This window comes from Lactuca sativa, chromosome 1, assembly GCF_002870075.4.
Source record: "Lactuca sativa cultivar Salinas chromosome 1, Lsat_Salinas_v11, whole genome shotgun sequence".
In the NCBI taxonomy this organism is placed as follows: Eukaryota; Viridiplantae; Streptophyta; class Magnoliopsida; order Asterales; family Asteraceae; genus Lactuca; species Lactuca sativa.
The window spans coordinates 131006252-131032658 of record NC_056623.2 but is presented as its reverse complement, the minus strand read 5'-3'; the positions used below and the strand labels follow the sequence as shown (position 1 = coordinate 131032658).

Genomic DNA, 26407 nt, shown 5'->3' with positions numbered 1-26407 from the left:
CTGTTCATCTTCTTCTTCATTCATCAATGGCGACTTCTTCATCAGCACATGATCAGACCGCATCATCTTCTTTGCTCACCATAAAACCCAACCAAAACATGATCATTGAACTTAGTCCGTTCTTATATGATCCATATATGTTACAGGTGGTGGAATGCTTGAAATATTCCCCCTGGTTTTAGCCCTAACCCAGGTTGAAGTCGTTCCAATGTCGCTATTATCTCAAGTTTATTCTTCGGCGACATATGAAATGAACAAGGATCACATCTACTTCACCATCCACAACAAGAAATCTTCAATTTCAAAAGTGAAGTTTTGTTCAATTTTGGGCCTTGCAGTCGATTCCTCCATTATCTCACCAGATTTCATCACGACATGACAACTGTTCTCCATGATGTAAGAAATGGGGTACACGGATGTGCTTACAACGATTACAAAGGTGAAGAAATCATGTTTACCATCCCAATGGAATGGATTATTAACCCTGTTGATTAAGGGTTTGGTCGAACGTAGTGGTGGTTTCGATACTACCAGCAAGGGTTTTCTTACTCTTCTTTATGGCCTCTATAATGGGATCAATCTCGATTACGGCTCCATCATTTGGTCTCAAGTGGTGCAGAGTCTAAACACTATGACACGCCATTCAGAAATCTCTTGTGGCCGTTTTTGGACTTTGATTACCAAGAAGGCTATCGATTCTTTGGAGATTCCAATCATGAAGGATGCTCTTCTTGCTACTAGCGCTACCTTCCATACGAAGAAAATTATTCTTTCAGATCCACGTAGGTTTCTTCACTATGGAATGATTCCTGAAACAATGTATAGATGTGTTTCGGAACAGAGCAATGTCCTGGCAGATTATAGGAAACTACCTCCTATTGGACCGAGGGTTCTAACTCCTGAGCAGCAAACTGCATTAGACGCATTGGAGAAGCCGGTGAACCGAGGAAAGAAACCTACAAAGAAAGAGGATCCTGAGGAACCAAAGGCCAAGTCCTCTAAACGAAAATCTGATGAAGGGGACTCTTCTAAACCGAAAAAGATAAAGATAAAGAAGATGGCTCGTAGGCCAAGAGAACACACTTCTCCAAGAACAGAGCCTGATGCTGAACAACCTGAGGAAGAGGAAGTACATCATGACTCGACCCGGGAGCCCAATCCTCCACGCTCCCCTACTCCACCAGAATCTCCACAACAAACCACAATTCCAACTCCACCTCCATAACCAAAACAGACAGTTGAACTTTCTGCTCCTACTATTACTCCACCAGTTATTACTCAAACAACCACTATGCCACCTTCATCACCGATTGCTTCTATTCCTATTTCCACTATACCATTATCAACTCCACTTGTAACCGAATCTACCACAACTACCATTCCCAAACCCACAGTAGAAGTCAATGTATCTGATACAGGGGCTACTACTGTGACTGAACTGTTGGGATTTGAGCATTCTAACACTCCTAAGTGTACATGCAACCCTAAATACCTTGGATCTATGTTTTCTCTATTATACATGCAAATAAGAACTTCCAAGGTATTATCCTAATCTAGCATACAAAACAATAACTATAGCAAGATAGAATACATACCTCTTTGATGTAGAAAGTCTTCATGAAGCTTGAGTGCCTAGTGCCCCAAGTGTGACACCTCAAATGGAATCACAATCATCAAAACACTTGGAATGACTTGAGAGAATTCTACACTTATCAAAATCAGCTAGCCCTCTCTAGAATAATACTAGTGGCCAATTTTGTCAAGAATAAGATCTTTATATAGTGTTACAATTAGGGTAAACCCTAATTGTCATGACTTTCCATTTCCTTGGATCCATGGGTACAAATACACCATGGAGCATCCATGGACCATCCTATGGGTTTTAGCCCAACTTGATTATCCATGGAGCATTAGCCCACTATACAAGTATGGGTGATTTACACAATCAACCCATATATTTAATTAGTCTTCTTTTGATCACTTAATTAATCCTAGATTAATTCTTGATCAATACTAATTAAATAATCTTATTATTCTTATTATTAATATACTAGAACTTATAATATATTAATAACCATAAGTGTCTTATTTCTCTCATCCAAGTGCATGATGGTATGCAACCCAAATGGACCATGCCGGGTCGGGTCAAGTCTTACCAAATATAGTTATGGACTTAGACATTAATCCAACAGTCTCCCACTTGGATAAGTCTAAAACTATTATTGCGTATGACTTCAGGAACCAACTGGCAATCGTAGCTCTCAAAAGCTTCCGTCGAACTCTGACCTTGTCGATGAACTCTGACCTTTGTCAGTGACTTGTCCATTAGATAAGGGATCATATATTCCTCCATTCTAGATATCATATGGACTGAGACATGGATTATAATCATTCTCTCTGTCCATTTGTTGTTTCCCGATTTCCGATTTATGACGACTGACTAATTGAACAAATCAAATCAGTCCTGGCTCGGCCGAGCACTTCCATTTGTCATCATCAAATCATCGAGGGGCCCACAGATATCGCTTTTATCCCGAAGGTAAAAGGAATGGATAAACTTCGACTCATATGGCTTGTTCTACTACTTGTTGAATCATACACAAAGGCACGTTTTATAGCACAGAGTTACCAAATGCGGTTTCGTGCAATCAATGTACTATCAACTCATAGTAACAACTCATATCTCTAGGTTTGAAGAATATAAGATATTATCGTCTCATGATCACTCGTGATAAAATCCATGAAGTGATTCCAATGAGCGCGGGTTGAATCCAATACTCAGAACTTATGAGCACTCATGAGTGTTGTAGCCTTGTCCAACACCTTAGACCTCTACAAGCCAACCCATGACAGTCTTAATTCATATCTACTTCCAACATATGACCGACTGTGGATGGTTTGAATAACTTAGTCATTCCGAAAGAATAACCTAGTTTATTCGGGAAGTCAAAACATGCAAAATGAAACACAATAATAATTGAATCCAATATGGTCTTAGAACTTATGAATATAAATAAAACACCTTTTATTTATCACCATATGATTACACATTATTCATTGTATACTGTTTCAGCTATCAACTTTATTCTTGAATTTAAAACAATAGTGATCCCATGCTCCAAGCATGTACACTATGTTTTCTAAACACTAGTCATGCCATACACCAAGTATGCATACTATGTTTGTCTATGATCTTTACTTTGTGAACTAGATCCATTGAACATAACTTCAATAATTCTCTTTTCACACTCCCAAATCCTTACTGCAAATACAAGAATTCCAAATTCATGTCATTTACTGAAATCTGTTAGATTCTAAACTTATATGCATTGATCCTCTTGTAATGATTATGCACAAAGTCACAAAGACTTGGCAACAATCTTACAGAGTATTCCAAAGGAGATCAACTCCTTGGAAATATCCTTCTTGCATTAAGTTTCCTTAATTCTAACTTTGAAACATTTCCAGATTCCATTTTGACTATCACTTCTGAACAAGAGTTGCCTCCTTACAGATTATGTCAATATGGTCCTTCCAGAATTATCACTATACTTCCAACTGTCCTTGAGCAACCAATCTTTGGTAAACCTTAGATTGTCCTCGACAATTGTTTAATCCTTTTAGTCATATCCAGTTCTAAACCTTTTCCCTTCTTAATGCCCTAGGCATTTGGAAAATTTTAGAAAGGATGAATATAGCACATGTAATCGATCCTATATCTGAAGCATATGGGACACGATTCATGATGTCTCACATAAAGACTAAACCAGTCTTTTGCTATAATATGTCCATTTCAATTTGCCAAGTTCTCATAATTCAGATTATGAAAAGGGATGCCGTAATCATAATCGAATTTTAGAACGCAAATAATGGACCCATATACAGAATTTCCTTATGTTGAGCCATTCCAACATGAAATTCATATATATATCCTTGACTAAATGATTAAAACCTCACGATCTAAGCTTATAGATTTGAGATGAAGTATAATTTCCTCTCCCTTAATTATAGCAAAACAACTTTTTCCCAATTGAAACTTTTGTTTTCTATAATTAACATTGCTAGCTTGCAATACTTAACATAATTATCATGCTCCCACTAACATGATGATTATTAGCATAACACTTATGCTCCCACTAGCTTTGACATGTACCCAGAAATCAGCTCACTTTCTTACCAAAGTTCAGATTTCTGATACTAGATTGTTTTGATAAGACTTTATCAAAATCATACACCTTCCTTTAGATGGCACACTTGTGAGTCTAAACAATTATGAAGAGGTATGCCGTAATCATAATGGTTAGACCTTTTTGCCACTTCTCACGAGTCCATATTAGTGTGTCGGTTAACCACACGCGCTCCACTAACGACTTTGAGAATGCAAATATCACAATTGCTATCTAGATAAAATCTACTTAGTGAAAGTGTTTCCTCACCATCATTTTCATGAATCGGAGAGAAACCTTATGACACTTAGATTTACCGGTGTATGTGTTCTTATCCATGTGAATTGTCAAAATCATAGTCACAAGACAAGGATAATGACAAATCCAAACTCATATGGACTGAACTCAATCTTAATTTCTTGCCACCTGGCAGCTCAAGGGCCTACCATTGCTTCCAAGTTGTTATGCAACACATTGAGAACTCTAAGAACTCATATGCAAAGTCAACTTTAACTGGAATGGGCACAGAATATGTCAACACGATAGGTTATAAACCTCAAGTCGTGTGCTAGTGAAGAACTTCAGGTTTTATTCTTGATTAGTTCTTGAGACTTTCAAGACCTTTAAGACTCCCACTGTCCTCTTGACCTATAAGACTCCCTTGTCAAATATCCAAGAGATAGTGTGGATTCTAATCAAGACAAACACTTCACACAATTGGCCTTAGTTGGTCTTTGTTTTATCCAAAACATCACAACTTACCAATTTCAAATGTACAAGAGTAGAAAACTTTTACTCTTACATTTGACAAGTGTTTTAAACCTTCTTTTGAGACATGTTACTCAAGTTACAATCTTGGAGTATGACTCTAAGACTTGTATTGGAACGAAGTATGACTCATCTTCTTGATTTAACCATTTCAACAATTCAAGATCCTCTTCTTAATCATAAGAATGCACTAAGATTTCCTTAGAGAACTAATTTTGATATGGTTTCTTAATCATTAAGATGATCACAAAAGCTGATACTAAAGTACTCTCCCATCTTTTCAGATTGGAGAAACTTTTATCCTTCTGCCTAAATTAATTATTCTTATTCGCTTTGCCATACATTGGAACCTTTTTCCAATGTCTCAGAGTTACACTTAAGCTTGTAAGTATAATCATATTTACTGAACTTAAGTAAATCATGACGAATAGTTTTATCAAACTTTTGTGGTGGACTTAATCAGTGCACAAGAATGTGTACTCGATCCCTTAGTCCTTTACTTGACTCACACATCCATGTGAATAAGTAATTAGTCTTAATTTTTCCAAAACTTGAAAGTTCTCATTCATCATGCTATACAACTAGCATGATTCCAAGTTCCGGTCCAATTGAGACTTGGGTGATGAGAATCTTTCCTTATTTGGTAAATCTAGACATTACCACAAATGAAAGAATCAATTTCATATTTCCACTCTTGCTCTTAATGGAATCATATAAGCAACAATTTTTCCTCAAATGCCATTGTAAGGATATTTTAAAATAAATAAAATCAAAAAATTTTCTTTTATTTTAAAACTTTGCGGAAAAACTATCCTTACAATCCATATGAAAACTTGTTGTTAACTATTCCTAAGCAATATCTCATAACTCCTAAGAAGTAGCTCAAGAATCCGATCTTTAAACTATGCGATAGAAATCCATCTACGCCATCAGATTCAGCATATTCTTTCTTTAAGTTTCTTCACTTTTCTTTGATTCTTAAAACATCACCATGTGACCCAGTCACATCATGTATCAAGAATCTCATAATAGAAACTTAACAGAGTTAGATAGTGGACTTTACCTGAAGTAAAGTCAAACTTATTGACTTTAACATCCTTAGGTAAATTTGGCAGCTTTGCAACCAATGCCCCTTTCTTTGGCAATATAAACATATGGACCCTTTGATAAAGATACACAGGACTATCACAGACTTAGCTTTTCTCTTTACCATTTGGTCAACCGAGTTGACTATGGCCGATCCCTTTCCATTGGGAAGAGAATGCTTTACTAGATATCCAATGTCATCATTGTCAATGTCCATAAAGTTTTAGGAAGTTGATCTTAGCAAATAGATAAGATCATTAAGGGTCTTGTCATAGTCTGTTTCATAGGTGTCCTAAAGGAACTCACTATGTGACTTAGAAAGTGATTGAACCACCAACTTTCTCAAGACTTTGACACCCAACTCTCCCGGCTTGTCAATATGTGACTACATCTCCAAGATGTGACCACACCTTGACCTTGCCTTGCCAATAGGGCTTGAGTGACCTTAAATTTTTCAAGAACTTATGGGTTAGGGAGAATAATTGGAGGAGGAGAAAGAAGTATGATATCCCTGGGACATCATCTTCATTAGGAAACCTTGTTTCAAGAGATTTGGGAAGATCATAAATGTCTAAACCAGACATCTTTTGGGAGATATTCAAGATAGTTGATCTTAAGTCCTTAATATGACACCCAATATGAAATATTAAGGCTAGGACCCAACAAACTATTTTATAACTTAGAAGAGGTATGCCGTAATCCAAGCTATAAAATATTTGAAGGTAGGTGAATGACGATTCACCAATTTCCACCAAGATAAACGAAATGTATCATTAGGTTTTAATTGGTTTTGAAACTCCTAGATCTTTGAGATTCATTGAACTGTTCAAAGGCATGTTTCAATCTCGAGTGTGCCCTCCAAGTTTTGTGACTGGGATGCCGAGGATCACAAAATGAGGTGTGAAGTAACCATGCAAATCACTTGGTACCCTTAATAAATTACCCCTCAATCGATGTGCCGGTTAACCACACACGCTCCATCGATACTATGATAAATATTAAGTCACCCTTTACCTACCTTGTTAAGTCCAAGTTAGTGTGTCGGTTAACCACACACGCTCCACTAACGACTTAGACAAAGTGTAAAGTGTAATTTCATGGATTAACACCTTATTCACATTTTTCCTAAGTAACTAAGATTGGGTATTATTAAGAGTTTAGTTACTTAGTATTTTCATTAATACTTTTAATGAAGGGAAAATTCTAGTCCTGTCAAACCCGTTCGGCTAACGACCCTCCACCAGTCAAGCAAGCGGTGGGTGAGAGTGGACACCCATTAAGTTGCCATTTTATAGGCAACAACCTTATACCCACCTTATAGACCGGATTCGTGAATGAGGCGTACTAGCGGTAAGACTGACTTTACTCTTATACATATATATATTATTAACTTATAATATTATAAAGTATAAGGGTTGAATTTTAACTTTTAAAATTCTAAGGGCTAACTTGGAATTAAAGTATTCATACTTGAAAACTTTTCAAATTCCAAAACTTGAGGGCAAGTTTTGAAACTACTCAAAACTAATTAATTCCATAACTTATGTGTTTAAAGTAGTTTTAATCCAAAAACTCTTCAAGTTCCATAACTTGAGGACAAGTTATGGAAGACTTTAAACTAATAAAAGAACTAACTTTTTCTTTATTTTATAACTTATGGATTTAATTATGGTTACATATTTTTCTTTAATGAAGTGACTCTTGAACTTCCATAACTTGAGGACAAGTTATGGAGTCATAAAAAGTTATTCAATGACACAAGACTCTTCATTTTGTAACCATTGCCAACTTTTATGAATTTTATGAGTCTTTAATGTGACTCTTCATGTAACTTGAGGACAAGTTACTCAAACACATTTTATACTCAACTCTTAGATTAAAATGGATTGAAAACAACTATTTCACTCAACATTTCTATTAATCTAAGCAACTCATAAGAACAAGATAATTCAAATCAAACTTTTTCATGTAATTAGTCTAAACCTTAAACTAATACAAAACATGAATCTATTGACAATTATCTTTGAAAATGGATTAGCATGAACATTACCACATCAAAAACAAGTTTATAAGATCAAAAACAACTTAGGGTAATGTTCCTAGTCCATTTCTAGCCAAAAAACTCGAAAATATGCTGTCTGGGGGTCCAACTCGTCGAGTGCATGAACCAACTCGGCGAGTTGGATCGAATTCATCACTTTTTAGGTATGGACTCGCCGAGTCCTCTGATGGACTCGCCGAGTCTGATGATCAGACAGCACCAGATTCGTTTTTTCAGCTTCTATTGCAGGTATAACAAGAAAACAAGCCTAGGCTCTGATACCACTGTTGGGATTTGAGCATTCTAACACTCCTAAGTGTACATGCAACCCTAAATACCTTGGATCTATGTTTTCTCTATTATACATGCAAATAAGAACTTCCAAGGTATTATCCTAATCTAGCATACAAAACAATAACTATAGCAAGATAGAATACATACCTCTTTGATGTAGAAAGTCTTCATGAAGCTTGAGTGCCTAGTGCCCCAAGTGTGACACCTCAAATGGAATCACAATCATCAAAACACTTGGAATGACTTGAGAGAATTCTACACTTATCAAAATCGGCTAGCCCTCTCTAGAATAATACTAGTGGCCAATTTTGTCAAGAATAAGATCTTTATATAGTGTTACAATTAGGGTAAACCCTAATTGTCATGACTTTCCATTTCCTTGGATCCATGGGTACAAATACACCATGGAGCATCCATGGACCATCCTATGGGTTTTAGCCCAACTTGATTATCCATGGAGCATTAGCCCACTATACAAGTATGGATGATTTACACAATCAACCCATATATTTAATTAGTCTTCTTTTGATCACTTAATTAATCCTAGATTAATTCTTGATCAATACTAATTAAATAATCTTATTATTCTTATTATTAATATACTAGAACTTATAATATATTAATAACCATAAGTGTCTTATTTCTCTCATCCAAGTGCATGATGGTATGCAACCCAAATGGACCATGCCGGGTCGGGTCAAGTCTTACCAAATATAGTTATGGACTTAGACATTAATCCAACATGAACCTCCAGTTATCAACTTACCACCTTCACCAACCCAATCCTCCGATTCTGCTATCACTCTTGGGGAGATGATGAGGATTTTGATTCTATTTACTACAGCCCTTATCGAATTCCATCAGAAGATACAACTACTACTTGTGTCACAAGTCAGCAGATCCAAGACATTCATGAAAAGCTAGATAAACTGCTTGCCGATAGTAAAGCCTATGGTGGTGTGGTTATTAAAGCATTTTTGGAGATGGCTCTTCAACAGTACACTGATGCCATTGATAAATCTATAGAGGCTGTGAATGAGTCTGCTTCTTGTAACACCCAAAGTTTTGAAGACCAAGAAAGGAAAGAAAACCCTAAGTTTAGGGGTCGACTCGGCGAGTCCAAGGAGGGACTCGGCGAGTCCTAGCGGGTTCCGGGTCGGGGACTAAGTGACCGACTCGACGAGTCGGCCAAGGAGACTCGGCGAGTCTGGTCTATGTGAGGAAAACCCTAATTCTGGGAGTTGTATCCTATTTAAAGGGAGTTATGTCCCTCCCTCAGCCTCCATATCATCCTAGAGAACCTGTAAACCCTAGATTTCGTAGGAGCCTCCATCATTTGAGAGAAATAGCTTTGGAGGAAGGAAATCTTGGAAGGAAATTGAAGATCAAGAAGGTTGCTTCAAAGGAGAGGTGCAGATCCGAGATCTACTTCAGTTTGTGTTCTTCTTGGAGCTCAGAGAGCTGAAGGAGCAGCGGCTCGGGGATTGTCGATCAGCAACCAGAGAATTATCGGCAGAGCTCAGTAGTTCAGGTGAGTTTCCTTCCAATAGGAACGGGTCTAAGGCCACAATGTCGGCCCGTTCAGTTACGGTAGTTTCCGGACTTCGGTCCGATGCAGTAGTTAGTATGTTTGATGCCTTTGTGGCTCAGACAGGATTTATGTGTTATGTGTTATGTGTTATGTGTTCCGGGCAACGACCCGATGCAGTATGCAGTATATGTGTTTATGCTAGTTGATATGTTATGCTACGCTATGTTCAGTCAGTTTCCGGACTTCGGTCGGATGCAGGGGGCAAGGCCCCAGTTAGTCCGGACTTCATTCCGATGCAGGGGACAAGGTCCCAGTCAGTTAGTCCGGACTTCGGTCCGATGCAGGGGACAAGGTCCCAGTCAGTTAGTCCGGACTTCGGTCCGATGCAGGGGACAAGGTCCCAGTCAGTTAGTCCGGACTTCGGTCCGATGCAGGGGACAAGGTCCCAGTCAGTTTCCGGACATTGGTCCGATGCAGGGGGCAAGGCCCCAGTTAGTCCGGACTTCGGTCCGATGCAGGGGACAAGGTCCCAGTTAGTCCGGACTTCGGTCCGATGCAGGGGACAAGGTCCCAGTTAGTCCGGACCTCGGTCCGATGCAGTGGGCAAGGCCCAGTATGTGCTTTATATGTTATTGTATGGTATGTGGTAGATTGGGGGAGCTCACTAAGCTTTGTGCTTACGGTTTTCAGTTTTGGTTTTAGGTACTCATTTTCAAAAGAGGAGCTCGGGAAGATTGCAGTGCACACACCATAGTCAGTTAGCCTGGGAATGTTTGACTCTGATAATGATATTATGTTTTGAATTAAGACTCGAGAAATTATGTTATGACTTATGATACAGTTTTTATAAATATGATTTTAGCAATGTTTTTAAAGAAATTTTTAGTTGTGATTTTTGGGTCGTTACAAGTTGGTATCAGAGCCTTGGTTTGAGGGATTCGGACATACCCTCGGGTGTGTCTGAACTGAAACTAAGGGATTGGTATAAAGGTTTTCAAAAGGAAAAGACAGTTTTGTAAAAAGAATTTTGAGAAAGAAAATAGTTTTAGTAAAGCAAAAGAATTCAGAAAGAAAGGAGTTTTGGTAAAAGAAAACGGTGTGGTGCATGCAGTCAGCCGAGCTCAAGTAAGTACTCCCAAATTACCCATACAAGTTACGTTATGATTATCAGTATCAGTATCAGTTTCAGTTTCAGTTTCAGTTTCAGTTTCAGTTTCAGCTTCAGTTCCAGTAGAACAGCATGCTAGAATAGGACTAAGGATCTAGGATGATGCCTTATGTGCCTGCTTTATGTTTTTCAGCTTGATAAGAATTTCATGCTAGTAATGAGTAAACAGTAGTAGGATAGCATGTGTAGGTTATGCCTGATAGTATGAGCTTAGCATTGTATGTTAGTATAGTTTCTTGTTATGAGAATAATTTTGCCTGAGTATGTTTCCTTTATCCGAATGCTGCTTGCTTTGTGCTTTGTGGGACTCTGAGTGATGGGAGTTAGCCATTAGGTGAATACGTCACATCACATGTGATCAGGGTTGAATAATCTCAGAGTGCTGGATTTGGCCCTATTGCGCAGCTCTTGTCTGAGTCCAACCGTTGTAGGGACGAGACTTTTACTCGAAGGATTATTCGAGCCTCATTGCATGTGATGGTATTCAGGTGGTGGCTAATTGGCATTACAAGGAGGCCTTCAGCAGCTGAGGACTGTTTGGGTAGAGTCAGAGGTTCCCTAGGGCAAGCCTAGGATGAGAGTAGCAGAGATCAGTAGTAGAGAAAAGGGGACTTGGTGGAGTTGAGGTAACTCTTGAGGAAAGTACGGATAGATGTGGAAGGTAGTATGGGCCCGTACTACTGAAAGCAGAGGATCCGTGCTCGATTCAAGAGGGGCCAAGGCAAAACCAGGGAACTAGTAGAGTGTGTGAGAGATCCCTCAGCAGTAGTGTGTAAATTGATCCGAAATTGTTATATTTTCAGCATGGTGACGTTGCGCGAGATATCAGTTGGCAGTTCAGGTGCCGGGGAGTGATCTGGCTCAGGCTCTAGAGCCGGGCAGCTTGATGATCAGATGAGGAACTTTATTTCTGCAGAGATCACGCGCAACATTGTTGATCAGACTCCAGTGATTTTCGGTTCAGTTAGAGAGGCCATTGTGGAGCTCATGGACAGTCATCTTGAGGCCTTTAAGGCCAGGATAGTTTCAGGACAGATTGGGGCTCGTCTAGACCCCGATTCTTATGGAGTTCAAGGATCCATCGGGAAAGGAGATCCCATTTCTAGTTTTGACCATCAGGGGACAGGAGTGAGTGGGGCACCCTGTCTCCAAGAGAGACCTTTGCATGATTGGATAGTAGAGGAGGTTACGCGATCCATTCGCAAGGATCTGCCCGACATGGTCGTGAGGATCACTGATAGGTTGATTGTGAAGCTCCAGGATCAGACAGCTGTTGTTCAGTCGACGGGCGGTGTCAACAGGGTAATGCAGGAGCGAGAGACGGGTAGGGAGTCGGAAGGGAAGAGGAAAACGGATGAGACTTAGGTAGCCACAGGTTCGGGTAAGAGGCCCAAGGGGTCGGATTTGAGAACGAGGGACTATTAGAGTCGCAGTCGATGCGGGAAGTGCGGTAGGACACACCTGGGTGCATGCAGGTGTAGAAGTGGTGGCGATGCCGGATGTTTCAAGTGCGGCCAGATTGGCCATTTTAGCAGGGATTGTATTATTACCATCACCTAGGTACTTGATCCGATATGTTTCCATTGTAGTCAGAGGGGCCACAAGAAGGCCCACTGTCCGAGTTTGTATACAGCAGGGCAGGTGCCAGCTCCTGCCCTTGGGACTTCAAGTACCGCCAGTGGTTGCCGAGGCCGGGCAAGGGCGCCCACGGCTCGGAGCCGAGTTTTCCGGTTGATTTCAGCAAGGTTTCGAGCAGCGCTGAGTGATGGAGGTATGTATCTTTTACCTCCCTGTCAATTATTATTCATGATATTATTGTTATGTTGCTGCATTGATGTCAATAAGCATATGGGTTGGGTATTATATTACCTGCTTGTGACGGAGTTTTATGCCATCTGCATACCATGGGATTAGAATGGTGAATTGGAGGTCGTTCCCTCTAGATCAGGTTACTTCAGATGCGGTGACTGTAACATGTATGTGTAAGATTCAGTAGTGCCTTACTACTTGCCGAAGGCGTTAGTCGGGTAATGACTAGTTATATTCTCAGTAGTGATAATCCAGAGTTTTCAGTGGAGTAGCTAACGGTCAGTAAGGAAGTGGGTTGGGAATGTGCACCCCCAAACGTAGGTTCTCAGAATGCAGTCCCTTAAGCAATTATGGTTAAGGATTGAAGGTTGCTCAGTTAGATAGCAAGAAGGGTGCGGATCTGGTCAGAGTTAGTAGGAGCACTGGCAAGGGTAAACGTCGACGGACAGCATATCGCCCTTTTAATGGAAGGAAGGTTGGAAATCCTTTCGGCCAGTGAGCAGTAAGGAACTAGCCGAATCTAAGTGGGGGAGAACCCTCCGAGTATACAAGGATAAGAGCCTCGTAGACCCAGAATGAGTGCCCGGCCTCTGAGAAGAAATGATAGTAGCACAGTGATTGATGGATTGAGAAGTTTAGAATTGGGAGTTCGAGGACCTTCCCAGCAGTTAGTTCATGTAATCGAGATGGTTAGAAGCTGGTTGGGAATCCAGGATTGGAGGACCACCTGTAGGGCTCAAGTGAGTCGGAATGAGGATCCTAAGAACGGTTAGCAAGAGATGTTTTTGTATTAGTAGCCAGTGACAGAGTCAGCATGCAGGATTGTGTAGATTCAGGAGTTGGGAGTTTGGAAACTTCCCAACAATAGCTTCTTGTATCTGGATTAGTAGACGGTTGGTTTGGGAACCAAGCCGAAGAGTTCCTCGACGAAGCGCTAAGTATATCAAGGATATAAGATGTCGAGGATGATGCAGTATTCAAAGACTGAGGGCTGGTTTTGAGAAATCAGGATGAGGAATCACTAGCAGTTAGATAGTAGTAGAATGTTGTAAGTCTGCGGGGGTAGGCGTAGCATTCACTAGCAATCAGATAGTAGTAGTGGTGTTGTAAGTCTGCGGGGGTAGCTGTAGCATTCACTAGCAGTTAGATAGTAGTAGAGTGTTGTAAGTCTGCGGGGGTAGCCGTAGCATTCACTAGCAGTAAGATAGTAGTAGTGGTGTTGTAAGTCTGCGGGGGTAGCCGTAGCATTCACTAGCAGCCAGATAGTACTAGAGATTTGTAAGTCTGCGAGCGTAGCCGTAGCCTTTATCAGATTAGTAGGCAGCATGAGCGCGTTGTTGGACGCGGGAAAGCAGTAGTACCTACCAGTTCGGGTGCAGTAGTGAGGATATGGGAATCCACGGGTTAGATTCTGGATTTCCCAAATGGTTCAGTTATGGTTAAGTCGGCGATTTGCCAGTAGATCGTCACCGCAGTTATGAGATCAGAGTAGCAGTGGACCGTTGGGGTTCGGGTATGTTAAGGGCTACCGTCAGTCTGGGAGCCATCATATTGTTAGTCGTGGAATTGATGATGTCAGGATGTGACGTAAGGACCTGATCGGTGGATCGGGAGGTTGTTAGAGCCACAGTGACAGGATAACTAGTGGAAACTAGTTCCAGAGAAAGATTTCGTTTAGAAGTCGTGGGAGCGACTAAGTAAGGAGTCCTTTGACTCCACAATTGAGTTGGAACTCAGTGTTTCAAACAGTTCAGTGTATCAGGCAGTTTAGTGTTTCAGGCAGTTCAGTGTATCAGGTAGCTCGGTGCTTCAGTCAGTTCACTGTTTCGGGCAGCTCAGTGTTTCAGGAAGTTTAGAGTTTCAAGCATGTTCAGTATTGCAGGCAATTCAGTGTTTGGATAGTTTCAGAGTTTTGGACAATATTAGTATTTATGTTGGAATGCAAGTGCTGACGGTATAGTTGGTTGGTTTGGAAACGACAAATCCCTCTCAGCAGGAACAGTTGAGCCCTTCTGCCAAGTATAAGTGATATGTAAGGATAGCTAGGCAGGTAGCTTTTCTTCAGGATGAAAGGCTCGAGTTAGTAGGAGTTGAGTAATCAGGAGTGAGATAAGCAGACTGGTTCCAGCATCATCGATTCAGTATGGATGGCAGGATGGATAGAACAGTTATAGATAGTCGAAGTATCTTCCGAAGTCGCTGGGAGCGACTAGGAGCTTGCGATGGAGTGTAGTGACCGGTGGGAGTCCGGTAACTCAGATTTTGGCAGAATAGTTGGACCAGGGTGGTCTCAGTGCATCCGGTAGGCGGATGAAGGGTAATAGAATTTCCATTCAGAGGAAGTAACGTTAAGAAAATTATGGAGAAGAGAAGGATTCAGTATGTACCAACAGTAGTGACCAGCACTGTAAGTGGCTGGAGTGATGGACAAGAGGGTGTTAGTTTTCCCAGATAGAGAGTTGGAGGCAGTTCGCAGGGCAGTTGGCCATAGCAAACTTCGAGGATGAAGTTTAATTTAAGTGGGGGAGAGTTGTAACACCCAAAGTTTTAAAGACCAAGAAAGGAAAGAAAACCCTAAGTTTAGGGGTCGACTCGGCGAGTCCTAGCGGGTTCCGGGTCGGGGAGTAAGTGACCGACTCGGCGAGTCGGCCAAGGAGACTCGGCGAGTCCGGTCTGTGCGAGGAAAACCCTAATTCTGGGAGTTGTATCCTATTTAAAGGGAGTTATGTCCCTCCCTCAGCCTCCATATCATCCTAGAGAACCTATAAACCCTAGATTCCGTGGGAGCCTCCATCATTTGAGAGAAATAGCTTTGGAGGAAGGAAATCTTGGAAGGAAATTGAAGATCAAGAAGGTTGCTTCAAAGGAGAGGTGTAGATCCGAGATCTACTTCAGTTTGTGTTCTTCTTGGAGCTCGGAGAGCTGAAGGAGCAGCGGCTCGGGGGATTGTCGATCAGCAGCCAAAGAATTATCGGCAGAGCTCAGCAGTTCAGGTGAGTTTCCTTCCAGTAGGAACGGGTCTAAGGCCACAATGCCGACCCATTCAGTTAGCAGTAGTTTCCGGACTTCGGTCCGATGCAGTAGTTAGTATGTTTCATGCCTTCGTGGCTCAGACAGGATTTATGTGTTATGTGTTATGTGTTATGTGTTATGTGTTCCGGGCAACGACCCGATGCAGTATGCAGTATATGTGTTTATGCTAGTTGATATGTTATGCTACGCTATGTTCAGTCAGTTTCCGGACTTCGGTCGGATGCAAGGGGCAAGGCCCCAGTTAGTCCGGACTTCGGTCCGATGCAGGGGACAAGGTCCCAGTCAGTTAGTCCGGACTTCGGTCCGATGCAGGGGACAAGGTCCCAGTCAGTTAGTCCGGACTTCGGTCCGATGCAGGGGACAAGGTCCCAGTCAGTTTTCGGACTTCGGTCCGATGCAGGGGGCAAGGCCCCAGTTAGTCCGGACTTCGGTCCGATGCAGGGGACAAGGTCCCAGTTAGTCCGGACTTCGGTCCGATGCAGGGGACAAGGTCCCAGTTAGTCCGGACCTCGGTCCGATGCAGTGGGCAAGGCCCAGTATGTGCTTTATATGTTATTGTATGGTATGTGGTAGATTGGGGGAGCTCACTAAGCTTCGTGCTTACGGTTTTCAGTTTTGGTTTTAGGTACTCATTTTCAAAAGAGGAGCTCGGGAAGATTGCAGTGCACACACTAAAGTCAGTTAGCCTGGGAATGTTTGACTCTGATAATGATATTATGTTTTGAATTAATACTCGAGAAATTATGTTATGACTTATGATACAGTTTTTATAAATATGATTTTAGCAATGTTTTTAAAGAAATTTTTAGTTGTGATTTTTGGGTCGTTACACTTCTACGTGTAAGAAGGCCACCAAGGAAGTTTCTGAGGTTGTTCATACAACTCAGATTTTCCTTGACTCTTTGAAATCTCATGCTGACACCAATACAGCAAAATACCAAGCATCTGTGGATTCCTTCTCAAAGTCTCTTCACGAAGAAACTGACAAATTTGAAGCTATTTGTATTGAACTTAAAACAGAAACCACCTCCTTTTTAAAATCTATGGATTCTCGGTTTGATGCTCTAACTGCAAATCTGGCAACAGAGAGTGCTTTGAAGGAGGAACTAGTCAAACAAAAGGCTACTATTGATATACAAAAGGTGCAACTAGCCCAGGCAGAGAAGGAAATCTCTTTGTTAAAAACTCATAGGTCGGTGTACAAAAGTTGTGCAGGAGATGTTAAGGATATGATGACTAACTTGATGGAAGCTCATGATCCAATCCTAACCTTGACAATTCGCAAACATCTTCAATCCAAACTCCTCCTTGCCATTGCAATACTTAGTGAGATGAAGGGTGTTTCGGAGGGGTTCATACCTCCAAAACAAGGGGGAGAGGGTAGTGCACAACAGGTAAAAACAGAACCGAAGGTTAATTTAGCTTCGGTTTCTGAGTTGAAGCTGAAACAGAAAGAGATTCATATTGCAACTGATAGTGATACAGAAGAAGAGACGATTGCTGATGCTCTCAAGAGGAAAAGAGAGACAGAGAGTTGGATGAAACTATGCAAGTGGCCAGAGAGGCTGAAGAAAGGGAGAAGAAGAATAAGGAAGTTGAAGAGGCCTTGTAGTGCAAGAAGGCTCTTTTTCCGGAGTGGAACAGAGATACACTTATCAATCAAGCGATTGAGTTACCATCTGTCTATTGGGTGGAACCAGTTGCTTCGTTTGACTGTGAAAACTCTAGAGACTCGCAGTTTGACATGTCCATAACCAGAAAAGCATTCACGTTCCACTGCTTTGAGGCAACTGCTGAGGTTCCATATCCACATCCTAAGGTTAACAGGGAGCTGATAGATTTTTATTTGAAGAATGGTCAACCGCAGTACTTGACATGGAGCGCACAGAAAATTACTAAAGTCAAGGTACTGAAACCTTTATCTACAGGGAGATTCGTTAATGTCAATTTCAAGATCAACCGTGGTTCAGAAAACACAGAGTATTTTATCTCTCTGGCAGATCTTCCCAACCTTAATCTACACAACTGGATTCTGCTATACAACATTCTGCTCTCTAATTCTAGGGAGTATGAGCCGATTCTTGAACATATTAAAAGAATGTTGGCCTCCTATATTCAAGAGCTAGCAACCTTGGATCAGGAGATAGCTAAGGTTATGAACAGAAAGCCGACTGTGAAGCCGACATCTAAGCCTAGTGACGTGAACAAAATGAAATTGGGGCAAATTGATTCAACAAATCTGACAGTTATGTTCACTAAAGGTGATAGACACAAGTTTCTGTTTGCTTTGGTCGATAAGCATCTGTTTTCACAGACATGCTTCGGTGGTATATTACGTTTCGACATCATATTCTGGCCATTATACTGAAGGTGTTTAAAATAGTGAAGAAGCCTTCTGTTGTTAAGAAGGAATGAAGTTTCTGCTCCAAGGACGCAAAGGGGGAGATTGTTGAGTATATTTGTGTTGCGTTTTGGGCTGAGTATTTTGTATCCGGATTGGGCCTGTCCATCCGTGTCTATCTAGATTAGTTACATAGTTATCTGGATTGATTGTTAGGGTTATAGTATATATATATATATATATATATATATATATATATATATATATATATATATGCATGCATGTATGCGTATATTAACAAGTTTTTTCATTACGTTGATTCTTGTAACCCTAAACGCCTCTACATATTGAAGTTCTTTATCGAGCTCTTCTGAGGTGTTATTGCATTAATCATTCGACATATTCAGCGCAATACTTGTGTTCTTATTACGTTCTTATTTTGTATCTTGCTTAGAATCATACGATCCTAAAAGAACTTAGTTCTAACAGATTCGAAATAAGAAACTGTCATCCCATTTAATCCAATCGGAATGCCCTGTACCTGACATGTTTCTTGGTAGGAGTAACATGAAGCTCAGAATTAGGGATGTATTCAAGACGCTCCCCAAAAAGGGAATTGATCTATGGTCGATTTCATAAGAATTTATAGTTAGACCTCGTAAAAAAAAGACTTTTCTTTTGTGGAATTAAGCAGTTCCTTTTTTAGAAAGAAATTATGTTTAAGTAAGCAAATAGAAAAGATGTCATGGTTACAAGAGTCTATCTATCGCATATAGACTTTAAGGGCATCGTGGCCTAACCGTCGAGGTGAAGTCGGGACCTAAAACATCAAATGGAACAGTACAATAGACAAGTAAATTCCTTCTAAATTCTAAGGTACTCTCTTTCATTAAGAATTACGGGATTCATCATTCGAGGGGAAGTAGACTACTCAAGAATTTCACATTTCATTTATGTCATAATTGAATAAAGAATTCATAAAATCTAAATAAAAATAATTAAGGAAGACGGCATCCATGAAGTTTTGCTTGGTCTTCACTGGAAACTTGAGTAAGGAGTAGATCTTTTTGGAGTTTTCTAGAATTTGAAAGCGAGAACTCCTTTCTTTTTCTTTTTTTGGTATACCTACTTGAACCGGATGAAAGGAAACTTTCACGTCCGATTTTGAGGGGGGGGGGGGGGAGATCCTATCCCAATTTTTATTTTGCTAGGCCCATAGATAAAAAACCTACTCTTTTACGATTATGGGGTTTATTAGAATATGAAATTCAACCCTGGAAATACAGGATCCCCATTTATTTTACTACCCGGAGCTTTGATACATTTCAAAATCGAGAGATGTCTACCGGGGGAGGTTCTATCAGACAACAATTAGCCAATCTAGATTTAGGAATTATTATAGACTATTCATTGGTATAATGGAAAGAATTGGAGGAAGAGGAACCCACAGGGAACGAATGGGAAGATCGAAAAGTTGGAAGAAGAAAAGATTTTTTGCTTAGACGCATGGAATTGGCTAAGCATTTTATTCGAACAAATATAGAACCAAAATGGATGGTTTTGCGTCTATTACCAATTCTTCCTCCTGAGTTGAGACCAATCTATCATATAGATGAGGATAAACTAGTGACCTCGGATATTAATGAAATATATAGAAGAATTATCTATCGGAATAATACTCTTACAGATCTATTAACAACAAGTATAGCTACGCCAGAAGAATTAATAATATCTCACGAAAAATTGCTACAAGAAGCCGTGGATGCACTTCTTGATAATGGAATTTGCGGACAACCAATGAGGGATGATCATAATAGAGTTTACAAGTCGCTTTCAGATGTAATTGAAGGCAAAGAAGGAAGAGTTCACGAGACTCTGCTTGGTAAACAGGTCGATTATTCAGGGAGGTCCGTGATTGTCGTGGGCCCTTCACTTTCATTACATCGATGTGGATTGCCTCGCGAAATAGCAATAGAACTTTTCCAGGCATTTGTAATTCGTGACCTAATTAGAAAACATCTTGCTTCGAACATAGGAGTTGCTAAGAGTCAAATTCGGAAAAAAAACCGATTGTATGGGAAATACTTCAGGAAATTCTGGATGACCATCCTGTATTGCTGAATAGAGCCCCTACTCTGCATAGATTAGGCATACAGGCATTCCTCCCCGTTTTAGTGGAAGGGCGCGCTATTTGTTTACATCCATTAGTTTGTAAGGGCTTCAATGTAGACTTTGACGAGGATCAAATGGTTGTTCATGTGCCTTTATCTTTGGAGGCTCAAGCAGAGGCGCGTTTACTTATGTTTTTTCATATGAATCTTTTGTCTCCAACTATTGGGGATCCGATTTCGGCACCAACTCATGATATTCTTAGTGGACTCTATGTCTTAACGAGTGGAAATCATCGGGGTATTTGTGTAAATAGGTATAATCCATGTAATCGTAGAAACTATCAAAATGAAGATAATAACTATAAGTATACAAAAAAAGAACCCTTTTTTGTAATCCCTATGATGCAATTGGAGCTTATCGGCAAAAACAAATCAATTTAGGTAGTCCTTTGTGGCTGCGGTGGCGACTAGATCAACGTGTTATTGCTGCAAGAGAAGTTCCCATCGAAATTCACTATGAATCTGTGGGGACCTATTATGAGATTTATGGACACTATCTAATAGTACGAAGTATAAAAAAAGAAATTCTTTATATATATATTTGAACCACTCTTGGTCATATTTCCCTTTATCAAGAAATAGAAGAAGCCATACAGGGGTTTTGGCAGGGCTGTTGTAATTCTATGCTACCAACGGGAATTCGAGCCTCTTCGGGTTAACTAGGACCATAAGTGCAGAATTTCTACGTCAATCAAGATCTAGAAAAGGAAGTTTTCCAATCACTGACTCAAGCCCATTGTAAAATTCTACTCAGCGCAATATGGAGGTACTGATGGCAGAACGGCCCACTCAGGTCTTTCACAATAAAGTGATAGACGGAACTACCATGAAACGGCTTATTAGTCGATTTATTGATCACTATGGAATAGGATATACATCACATATCCTGGATCAAGTAAAGACTCTGGGTTTCCGACAAGCTACCGCCGCATCCATTTCATTAGGAATTGATGATCTTTTAACAATACCTTCTAAAAGATGACTAGTTCAAGACGCTGAACAACAAAGATTTATTTTGGAAAAACACCATCATTATGGGAATGTACACGCGGTAGAAAAATTACGTCAATCGATCGAAATATGGTATGCCACAAGTGAATAGTTGCGACAAGAAATGAATCCTAATTTTCGGATAACCGATCCTTTTAATCCAGTCCATATAATGTCTTTTTCGGGAGCCAGAGGAAATGCATCTCAGGTACATCAATTAGTAGGTATGAGAGGATTAATGTCGGATCCTCAAGGGCAAATGATTGATTTACCCATTCAAAGCAATTTACGCGAAGGACTGTCTTTAACAGAATACATTATTTCTTGTTACGGAGCCCGTAAAAGGGTTGTGGATACCGCTATCCAAACATCAGATGCAGGATATCTCACGCGCAGACTTGTTGAAGTTGTTCAACACATTGTTGTACGTCGAATAGATTGTGGCACCGTTCGAGGTATTTCTGTAAGTCCTCGAAATGGAATGATGACGGACAGGATTTTTATCCAAACATTAATTGGCCGTGTATTAGCAGATGATATATATATATATATATATATATATATATATATATATATATATATATATATATATATATATATATATATATATATAGGTTCGCGATGTATTGCTACTAGAAATCAAGATATTGGGGTTGGACTTGTCAGTAGATTCATAACTTTTAGAGCACAACCAATCTCTATTCGAACCCCCTTTACTTGTAGGAGTACATCTTGGATTTGTCAATTATGTTATGGCCAGAGTCCAGCTCATGACGACCTGGTCGAATTGGGAGAAGCCGTAGGTATTATTGCAGGTCAATCTATTGGAGAACCGGGCACTCAATTAACATTAAGAACTTTTCATACCGGCAGAGTATTTAAAGGGGTACTACAAAACATGTGCGAGCCCCTTCTAATGGAGAAATAAATTCAACGAGGATTTGGTTCATCCGACACGTACACGTCATGGACATCCTGCTTTTCTATGTTCTTGTATGTAACTATTGAGAGTGAAGATATTATACACAATGTGTGTATTCCGCCCAAAAGTTTTCTTTTAGTTCAAAACGATCAATATGTAGAATCAGAACAAGTGATTGCTGAGATTCGCGCGAGAACCTCCACTTTGAGTTTGAAAGAGAAGGTTCGAAAACATATTTATTCTGACTCAGAAGGCGAAATGCACAGGAATACTGATGTGTACCATGCACCTGAATTTACATATGGTAATATTCATCTCTTACAAAAAACAAGTCATTTATGGATATTATTAGGGGAGCCCTAGAGATACAGTCTAGGCCCTTGTTCGATCCACAAGGATCAAGATCAAATGAACGCTTATTCTCTTTCTGTCAAGCCAAGATATATTGCTAACCCCTCAGTAACTAATAATCAAGTGAGACACAAATTTTTTAGTTCGTATTTTTCTGGTAAAAATCAAAAAGGAGATAGGATTCCTGATTATTTAGAACTGAATCGAATGACATGTACGGATCATTCTAATTTCAGATATCCGGCCATTCTCCACGGTAATTCTGATTTATTGGCAAAGAGGCGAAGAAATAGATTCATCATCCCACTCGAATCGATTCAAGAAGGCGAGAACCAACTAATACCTTCTTCAGGTATCTCAATGGAAATACCCAGAAATGGTATTCTCTGTAGAAATAGTATTCTTGCTTATTTCGATGATCCTCGGTATATAAGAAAGAGCTCGGGACTTACTAAATATGAGAATCGAGAACTATATTCAATCGTCGACGAAGATAATTTGATTGAGTATCGAGGAGTCAAGGTATTTTGGCCAAAATACCAAAAGGAAGTAAATCCATTTTTTTTATTCCCGTGGAAGTCCACATTTTGTCCGAATCTTCTTCCATAATGGTACGGCACAATAGTATTATTGGGGCAGATACACAAATCACTTTCAATAGAAGAAGTCGGGTAGGCGGATTGGTCCGAGTGAAGAAAAAAGCAGAAAAAATGAAACTGATAATCTTTTCTGGAGATATCCATTTTCCTGGAAAGACAAATAAGGCATTCCGATTGATACCGCCAGGAGGGGGAAAACCAAATTCCAAAGAATACAAAAAATTGAAAAATTGGCTCTATATCCAACGAATGAAACTTTCCAGGTATGAAAAAAAGTATTTTGTTTTGGTTCAACCTGTAGTCCCATATAAAAAACGGATGGTATAAATTTAGGAAGACTTTTCCCGCCGGATCTCTTGCAGGAAAGTGATAATCTACAACTTCGAGTTGTCAATTATATCCTTTATTATGACCCAATTTTTGAAATTTGGGACATAAGTATTCAATTAGTTCGGACTTCTTTAGTGTTGAATTGGGACCAAGACAAAAAAATCAAAAAGGCCTGTGCTTCCTTTGTTGAAATAAGGACAAATGGTTTGCTTAGATATTTTCTAAGAATCGACTTAGCTAAGTCACCTATTTCTTATACCGGAAAAAGGAACGATCTGTTGGGTTCAGGATTGATCTCTGAGAATGGATCAGATCGCGCTAATGTTAATCCATTTTCTTCCATTTATTCCTATTCCAAGTCAAGTATTAAAGAATCCCTTAATCCAAATCAAGGAACTATCCATACGTTGTTGAATCGAAATAACGAATCTCAATCTTTGATAATTTTGTCATCATCCAATTGTTTTCGAATAGGCCCATTCAACGATGTAAAATCTCCTAATGTGATAAAAGAATCAATAAAAAAGAACCCCCTAATTCCAATTAGGAATTCGTTGGGCCCGTTAGGAACAGGTTTTCCAATTTATAATTTTGATTTATTTTCCCGTTTAATAACCCATAATCAGATCTAGGTAACTAACTATTTGCAACTTGACAATTTCAAACAGATTTTTCAAATACTTAAATATTATTTACTGGATGAAAATGGTCAAATTTATAATCCCTATTCATGCAGTAATATCATTTTGAATCCATTCCATTTGAATTGGTATTTTCTCCATTACAATTATTGTGAAGAGACATCTCCAATCGTTAGTCTTGGGCAATTTCTTTGTGAAAATGTATGTATAGCAAAAAAAGGACTGCATTTAAAATCGGGTCAAGTTCTAATTGTTCAAGTTGATTATGTGGTAATACGATCAACTAAGCCTTATTTGGCTACTCCAGGAGCAACTGTTCATGGACATTATGGGGAAATCCTTTACGAAGGCGATACATTAGTTACATTTATATATGAAAAATCAAGATCTAGTGATATAACGCAAGGTCTTCCAAAAGTGGAACAGGTGTTAGAAGTGCGTTCGATTGATCCAATATCGATGAATCTCGAAAAGAGGATTGAGGGTTGGAACAAATCTATAACAAGAATTCTTGGAATTCCTTGGGCACTCTTGATTGGTGCTGAACTAACTATAGTGCAAAGTCGTATCTCTTTGGTTAATAAGGTCCAAAAGGTTTATCGCTCCCAGGGGGTGCAGATACATAATAGGCATATAGAAATTATTGTACGTCAAATAAAATCAAAAGTTTTGGTTTCAGAAGATGAAATGTCTAATGTTTTTTCGCCCGGAGAACTAATTGGATTGTTGCGAGCGGAACGATGGGACGTGCTTTGGAAGAAGCGATCTGTTACCAAGCCGTCTTATTGGGAATAACAAGAGCATCTATGAATACTCAAAGTTTCATATCCGAAGCTAGTTTTCAAGAAACTGCTAGAGTTTTAGCAAAAGCAGCTCTCCTGGGCCGTATCGATTGGTTGCAAGGCCTGAAAGAAAACGTTGTTCTGGGGGGGATGATACCTGTTGTTGGGTCAAAAATATGGTTTATACTTTACTTTTCTGGGCATTGTATTTTTGTGTAATAATTGTGGAGTTTTCGGTCTAGTTTACGGCTGAGTTTACGGCCGTAAACACCTTACGGCCGTAAACTCATTTACGGCCCATATGTTTCCGGCCCATATCCAATATGTATAAATAGAGGTGTTAGGGTGAGGAGTAGATTGATGATTGTTGAACAGAAGTAGTTTACGGCAGAGAGACAGGAGCTTTTATTTGTGTTTGAATCTTGTGTAAGGAATTTCATTCATATCATTAATACAATCAAGATTCATCATATTCTTCTTCTTCTTCTCTTCTATTTTATTTTGCATCATCCGTTTGATTGGGATTCCGCACCATCAAATGGATTTGACTGATACACGGGCATTTTAGGGACTTACAATTGGTATCAGAGCAAGGTTGTATCAGTCTAAAGGTTCATTATTTCATCCAAAAATCGAATATTCTGTGTTTACGGTCCAAGCTTACGGCCGTAAACACCAAGTTCTTGGGCCGTAAACTCCATTTGGGGCATTATTTGATCTTATTTTCTAGATATTTTTACGTTTTTGGATAGATCTCGCAAAAATAAGGGGGGTTTGTTCTTTGTGTTTTTCATAAAAATAGGTTTTTGATCGAGTTTTGGAGCTTCAAAGTCGAATTTTCACGTAACCGGAAACTATTTACGGCCGGCGGCGGCTTTCCTGTTTGCGGCTAGGGTTTCCGGAGATCTCGGCTCAGCAGCGGCTTGCGACTCGGACGTGGTGGCTCAGATTGGAAGTATACGGCTCGGCTAGGGAAGCCGGCTAAACAGCAACAAGCTAGCTGCCAGCGCCTCAATAAAAAGGGAAGAGCTTTGAAGGCAGCAAGGATCGAACCTGGATCCTTCCTGTTTATAGATTATGTTAGTCTTTGATTTCTTGACAAAGATGATTTACTAGAAAGAAGAAAGAGACCATGAAGATAAAGAATTTCATTAGATTAACTTAAAATTATTATCAAAAAAATGATAGAATATAATAATATTTTTTTTGTGAGTTTTGCACATGTTTTTTTAAAAGTAATCTGGAAAATATGGGTGTTTCCGTCGTAATATATGTGTTGTATTATAAGGAGCTTCATCTTGGTTAATTATGGAACTAGAAATGCAAAATGATTGCAAATAGTGAAAAAAAAAAGAAATATAAATAAAATGACATTACATATGCT

General features: G+C 39.7%; 1 pseudogene; it reads left to right on the top strand.

Annotated features, from left to right (window-relative positions):
- Window positions 1-20437, top strand: part of LOC128127859 (DNA-directed RNA polymerase subunit beta'-like) — a 29886-nt pseudogene extending 9449 nt beyond the window's left edge.
- Window positions 20438-26407: the final 5970 nt, after the last annotated feature.